We start from the raw sequence: 7,311 nt of genomic DNA, 5'->3' as shown, positions 1-7,311 counted from the left end.
TGAAGCATGGCAGAAACAGAAGGTTTGGTCCATGAGCTGAGCCATCCTTCCCCTGCTCCAAGTATCAGTTGGGATTTCTCCCACTCATTTGCCTGGAGGAGGAAACACTTGAAGATGTTTCCAACAAGCCTGCAGGACCTGGAAAACACACACATCTGTAAGTCAGATTGGTTATTTAGGAAAAAAGGATTAAAATCAATCCCAAGGGAACTGCAGGACAGATGCTCTGCAGTCCTTACATGAAAACAAGGCACATTCCTCCCATTTTTTCAGCCAGCTTTGCCTTGCAGCTGAACACAGCAAGAGACCTTAGTAACATAACATTTCCCTGGGCACATTTCCCCTCCCTTCTTTTTTTTAATTTTTTTTTTTTTGGTTGGTTGGTTGCCTTTTTTGTCCTTTTTTCCCCTCTGTTTGGTTGTATGTGGCAACAGCTGCTTTAGGAGGAAAGTATTGCCATGGCCTCAGCATCCACTGGTTCAGCTTACTCAGCTTCTCCTCAGGGGGATTTCTAGAGGAAGGCAATCGGCACTGCGGCTAAAGCAGCTTCCCTTCAGCAGTGAACAAATAGTCCCTGACCTACAGAAGAGGGGCAAACGCACTTTGCTAGAATGAGCTATTTCACACAGTCTGTGGTAATGCCTGGTCCCTGTCCTGCTGAAAGCAGGGGGAGGAGAACCAAGGCTTCCAGTCCGATGTGTTCATAGCCCCTAATTCTCCAGATCCCCTAGCTGACTATTCAGGCTTGAGGGGTTTTGTGGGATTTAAAGGGGTTTTCCTCTTCGTGAAAATTATATTTCTAATAAAGTTAAAAACGCGGTTCAGTGCTGGTTGTACAGCACTTCTTCTCAATTTATATGCTGAGTTTGTTTTCCCTTGCTCCTTATCTGCTTAAAATCAAGAACACCTTGGCCAAAAAATTTGCAATTTTGTGGGTTTTACAAGCCTAGAGTGCCCAGAGGCACTGCCTATTGTTCTGACAGAATGGTGGAGGATAAAAGGAGGATTCCTCCCTCTTCCTGATCCCAGGAGGGTCTCCCGGGGACTGCCATGAATGGAGCCACACCGAGTGCTCGCTCTTCTTGGTGCTCAGAGGGCCTTGTGCGGCTGTGAGGTGACAAAGGCTCTGCGCTTCAGGAAGAAGAAAAGCGGAAGGAAACTGTGCAAGACAGGGGGTTCCCAGCCTATGACACTGTCTTTAAACACGGTACTTTTGAATGGAGGACAAGTCTGGGAACAGGGAAAGCAGGAGGGGGTTTTGGGACCTTTACTTCTTGCTGAGCCAGTGGCTGAGATCCCGGCTGAGGCTGTGGCCATTTCCCCACGGCAACCAGCGGGAGGGCCCTCACAAGCCAGGCGGGATCTCGTAAGCTGCGAGGGGCACGCAAAGCACACAAGAGCCATCTTCTGCCCCCTTTTCTGCACCACTTACATCATCTGCAGGGAGTTTTGCCATTATCTGCACTGTAGTGCTTGAAACGCAGTCAGGTTTGAGCTACAGGTGGAAAGATGTCACTGCCCATCTGACCACAAGAGGTAAAGGCATAGATCAGAGCAGTTCAGTCTCGTCAGAGGAAACCCCATTATTCACTGTTTGACAGGGAAAAAAATAAAAATTAAAATAAAAAAAAAAAAAAAAAGAAAAAATTAAAAGGAAACCACAAAGTCTCAGGGAGCTGCAAAGGCCTTGATAGCTCTCTGTGCTGAGTAGGTACAGCTTGGCTGGACTGCAGGAGAGTCACAGGCACATGCACAGAAAATCTTCGGAGGGGGAAGGACTCCGAAAAGACCGTGCATATCTGTGAAGATTTCTGCTGTATTTTCAGGAGCTGGAATCAAACTCGACCCGGAGCTTGTTAAATGTTTGCCGGCATTCTGCGCCGTGCAATTAGCAAGCGTGGGAATTCCCTGCAGGGTGGAGCCCGCTGCCCGAGGTGTGGTACCAATAAAAACAAGCCCAGGTTTTCCCTGCTTCTTTCAGGGTGGGCCTCGGAGCAGCTGAGGGGGGTGGGGAAAAGTACCTTAAAATGTTTCTCCCCGGGTGGGTAGCGGAGTAATGAACTGCTAAATTTATGGAAATTGAAGGGGACGGCATTGGGACTGGCAGTGATTTAACAAATTTCAAATTATCCTTATCCCGATATTTTGTAACTTGCTTCCAGCAGAACTTCTAATCATTTTTTGTCTCAAAAAAAGAGAACTGATCCGTTCTCTCAGATCCAAAAATATGCCTGTGACCTGGGCATGAAAGGTGTTTAATGACAACTGCAAAGTGTTAATAGATGTTGCTCAGTTTGCAGAGTCCGCTCCATAATCAAGTTAAAAATTGTTGAAATAATCATAATTTATAATTAAGAAGCAGAGAGAAGGGAGGGTGGCAATGTTTCTCATTGTTAACAGTGGCAGAAAGTCTTCAGAAACCACCTGAGACGAGAGGCCGTAGCTGCAGGGGACAAAGCACCCAGTCCTGCGGACCCTCCTGCTGCAGGGTGAGCAGCCAGGACTCAGGGCTGCTGGAGACACATCTACCCCTTCTATCATCAGTGAGACTGCACCATGCAAGGACATTTTCAATGAAAATTTCAAAGCACAGGCCCAGGAGGAACTAGCCAGGCAGGTTCTGCTGCAACTATATTTAATGCTTCTCTGAGTCCTCACCCACAGCCTGTGGCAGAAGGCTCGTGAGAGCACAGCAGTGCTTGGGTTGGCTTCCTTTCTAGCTCAGCTATCCTCACATGACCCTGCTTACTGAGGACAATGCTGTTTTCTTTCCCGGCTCTAAAAATCAACAGATGTGCAAAACTGAGCACCCAGGTTTTGATCACAGTTTCTGTAAACAGTAGTTGTGTTATCTTTCGGCATCAATGTACTTTAGGAGTTTTGCTGTATTTTCTTTATTTATTTTCAACAGACCTGAAGGGAAATCCGAGTCAGAACATTATGGAAGAGCAGAAAACAACACACTAGCCAGCACAACTAACCTGTCTCAGCAGCTCCAGAGTACTTGTACCAGAGGGAGGGAGCTGGAACCTTCCACCAGCTGGAACAATTCCAGGCAGCAACCACAGCTCTTGAGTGCAGCCCTTTCAAACACCCATTTTGCACAAACAGAACGACGCACATGCACAAGGAGCTTCATGCTCTCTGTATGCTTGGGAATGGGGTGGCACCTACAGAGCCGGCTAAAGGAGCATCTGCAGGATGGCACTTCAGTGCTGGAGAGTGCCCTGCGGCAGCCATGTGCGTGATGCTGGCAAAAAACAATTGTTTATTCTCCTAGGAAACAATCCATCTGCAAATGTTTCAAATACCAACACAATATAACTGCAGCAACCCACAGTATGTGGCACAACCAAATCGAGGGGTGTGCTTTCTGTACTCTGACAGGACGATGAAACAGCAGCCCGTGCTAACTGGGTCCTACCCCTCCCTGTTTCCTCAAGATCTTATCCTTCTCCGTTCTACAAGCATTGCAGCCCATGCAACCGAATGATGAGCCAGGCAAAGGTTAATCCTGCAGCAAAGGGATGAGCAGTGGCCCAGATGGGTTCCCTGAACAGTGTCAGCTCGCAGTCACAGGGCTGCTGGTGCTGGCCCAGTGTGGGACCAAGCAGTGACTGAAGGCAGCTGTTTCTGACTCTGTGGACCTGTGCCCACCCTTCACACCAAGAGCCTAATGTCACACACCTGAGCCTAGAAGCTCAAACAAGGCCCTTTGCCCACTCACAGCACATCTTGGTGTTTCCAGTGCTTTTGAAAGCTCCGTGTTCCTGGCAGAGCTGGATTACAGCATGGATCTATCCACATGCATTGATTCTTGTTACAAAGCACAAGTGTTCATGTACTGTTATGGAATGTGGTTTGATTTGCCTCCAAAGTGGGAAAGCATCACACACTCGTTATTATCTGTACTTGAAATAAAGACTGTAACATCATTTTGCAAATATGCACTTCATCAACAGAAGTAGTTTCTCAATCATCCTGCTGAACTCATTGCACATGCTTTTATTTGTCAATATGTTCAGCATCAGTGAGCAGAAAAATCCAATCTGTTCTCTTTTTCTCTATTAGTAACTAAATTCCCCTCTTGAAATTGACCTCTGCTACTTCATTCCTGTAATATAGACCACTTTTAATGCTACTTATCATTAATTGGTTTATCTTCCTTTTTTTGACAGCCTTATTCCCTTTTCCTTACCTGCATACCAGGACATTCACACCATCTGGGTCTGGTTTTTTCCTTCCCCCTCCAGGCTTATTTTGCAGCCCGTCTCTGTAACTCCTGACTTTGAACCTATGGACCATTAATGCACTTTATACAGATGTCTCCTGATGAACTACCTACACAAGAGCCCATGTCTGTTTCCTGCGTTGCAGTGAGAAAGATGTAGGTGTCAGTGCAAAGTACTCAAAGTAGAAAAAAGAGTTAAAAAAATTACTTCCTGCTAAGTACTCTTGTCACCCATGGGATATAACTATTTTTTGCACTTCCAAAGCCAATTCTACACTATTTAGTAGTTTATTTACTTGCTTTTTAGTTACTAGGTAAGAGAGGTTAGTAATGGAAACTTCTCCTGGAGATAGGAATGGGGAACATCATCACCTAATCTTCTAAAAACTATTCAACAAACATTTCATGTGTGCAGACACCCACCAGGTGAAGAAACCAAGAGCTACAGGCTGAAAAATCCACTGGAGATTGAGGTTTTGGGCAACTTGCCACTACCTTGCAGCAAGTCAGGCAGCCTTCCTGGTCGTCACTGAAAATCCTCCCTTCTCTCCCATCCTTTCTGCTAACAGCTTTGACTCCAGCAATCTCAGCCTGCTTCCTGTTACCTTCAGGGGCAGTGAGTAAATAAGCTAACCTGGTAGCCTATTTTCAAGGTTCACCACATCCTTAGATGAGAAACGCTTTTTGGTTTTTTTCTGTCAGCAGGCATTTCCAAATACTGTTAACTGAAATGAGGCCAACATTCAATGCAAATAAATTTCTTCACAATGCCCTAAAAGTGTGCAAGACTACAAGTAGTTTCAGAGACAGAGACAGAAAAGGGAAAGAAAGAAAAGCTGCCCATCCCACTTGTGCTAAAACTCAGCACAAGGCAGCTGCTGTCCCCTCTGGCAGCCAACTTGCTGCAGGTTTTCTTGATACCTTGTTGAAAGTTCTGTCTTCCTAAATGACCTAACAGTGCACTGCCCAGAGAAACCCCCTGCCTAGCCAGCCACACCAGCCTGCAGTTAGATTCCATGGAAGAGGTTGTCTATCGAACATGAGAACTAATATCCCGTCCTTCCCTCAGGAAAGTACTTACTTACAAGGGAGAATTTTGACTGCCACTCCTACCAGGTGTGCCACCAGTTTAACCAGACCCTCCTTATGGATCCTGTGCTGCACTGCCCCCTGTGCTGGACTATTATTGCGAGACCAGCATCAAGGTTAAACCCGTGTGCACACTGAGCTATTGTTCTGGCTGGGTTTTGTCATTTTGGTTTTTTAAACATAAGCTTGTTTCCATATCAGGTTCCCTGGGTAGTCCTGGAAATTGCTGGGCTACACAGTGGTTACACGAACAGGGGAACTGAGGACAGTAACAGCACTGTCCCCAAAGAAACCTTCCTCAGAGGAGATGGGAGTAGTCTTGATGCTGCCCAAGCGAAGGATAGAGTCACCTCCTGACAAAGGCAAACACAACTTTGGCAAGCAAGGTGTCATCAGATAGGTTTAAGTCAAAACTAGCCAAGGGGATAATGAGCTATGGAAAGTCCTGTTCCTTTGGTGATGCAGGCTGTGTTTTCACAGTGGCTTAAAGCAGAGGCAGTGCAATCCTATCTCCCTTCTCCCTCTTTTACACCTGCAGTACAGCCAATTTGATCCCAGAGTAAGACGACTCAGGTCACTTACGCAACAGAGAACTGAACCAAAACCCCCAATGTTTTCCATCAATTACATAAAGAGAATGGCTTTTCACAAATGCAAATGAGCACCAGTGGTGCTCACCAGTGAAGGAAGAGCCAGAAAAAAGCCCAGGGAGATTAATCACACCTGCAAGCAACATCAGATGGCAGTGAGTGGCATCCCTATTCCTGCTCATGCAATCCCAGTCCATGCACATTCATGCTATTTTTCTCCATCAATTAGTAAATTTGACTCTCTAACTTCAGAGAGGGTTGCTTTCTAGTCTAAGGAATCTCATAAAAAATTAAATAACTTATTTTCACAACTCTTTGTGCCACTGGGTGTCACAAGAGTCAGTTTTCTGGAAGAGGAAACTAACAAAATTTTCTGGCAAAAACTTGAAGTCTTGGCTTGTGTATGCTAATCTGCACTGCACACACTATGCTGCTAGAGGCTTGGGGAGAAAACCTCATTCCAGAGGCTTGTGGTTCAATGAACGTATCAGCTAAGCCACAGTGACAGGTATCAGCCAGCCATGAAGTGCATCTGCAGTGCCAGAAAGCTCAGCTGTAGCTCACAGGTTCTAAAAAGAACCAGGAGAAAAACACTATCCCCAAAAAGTGGAAGCACACACTACTTGGAAGATGACTCAATTATGCCAAGCAGTTAGCTGGATTTTGACTTAGTGATATGCTGGCTCTATTTATTCATCAGATTTATTGTGAAGTATATTAGAGTCACCATATCTAACATTGCAGCACAGAATTTTCATAGAAGATGGTGACATGGGAAAGACCATTACTACAGAAAAGATAATGCTAAGAAAATCTTAGTGAACAGCAGCAAATACTGAGAATAACTGAGGGCTTTGTCAGTCATTTAAAAATGCAAGTTTATAGACATACAACAAAGGACAGGTTAAAATGTTTCATGGGGTTTTCTAAAATATGAGAACCACAACAAACAAACGAAGTCCAGACTTTTTAAAACAGCTTTGCACAAGCATGTGATGATCCTTGTTTTAGTTTGGGCATGAGAGCTTCACTGTTCCAACAGATCCTGAACTACAGGATGTCTTGCATTGTTTCCAAGCAGTTTGGGTTACAGCAAAACAACAGAGCAGAACAAACTGTTACTAGCAAGAACTGGCTGGAACAAGCTGTGACAATTAAAAAATTTCCCATCTGAAAAAGCAAAAATTCACTGATTACAAAATGAAAAGCAATGGCCCTACTGTTACTACCCTGGTAGTGTAGCTTTTTTTCCTAGAAGAAAACATGAATACTGCTATGGATATGCTTCACAAAACTTGATCTCATGACCCAGTAAGGTTGCTGTTTTACAGAACTCAAAATAGCAGCTTTGTTTCTGTGCCAGGGGAAAAAAAAATGGGAAAGTTATGTACTTTTTTTTTC

General features: G+C 44.9%; 1 long non-coding RNA gene across 1 annotated transcript; it reads left to right on the top strand.

Annotated features, from left to right (window-relative positions):
- Positions 1-2,072: 2,072 nt before the first annotated feature.
- LOC148184009 (uncharacterized) lies at positions 2,073-4,529 on the top strand. Its single transcript, XR_015772951.1, has 2 exons — positions 2,073-2,613; positions 2,912-4,529. It is a non-coding gene; the product is annotated as an uncharacterized LOC148184009 (long non-coding RNA).
- The last annotated feature ends 2,782 nt before the right edge of the window (positions 4,530-7,311 follow it).

This window comes from Pseudopodoces humilis, chromosome 7 (assembly GCF_049639895.1).
Source record: "Pseudopodoces humilis isolate 2021_Gansu_Grassland_sample_001 chromosome 7, ASM4963989v1, whole genome shotgun sequence".
In the NCBI taxonomy this organism is placed as follows: Eukaryota; Metazoa; Chordata; class Aves; order Passeriformes; family Paridae; genus Pseudopodoces; species Pseudopodoces humilis.
Note: the sequence above shows the minus strand (reverse complement) of the source record. Positions and strands in the feature narration are given on the sequence as shown.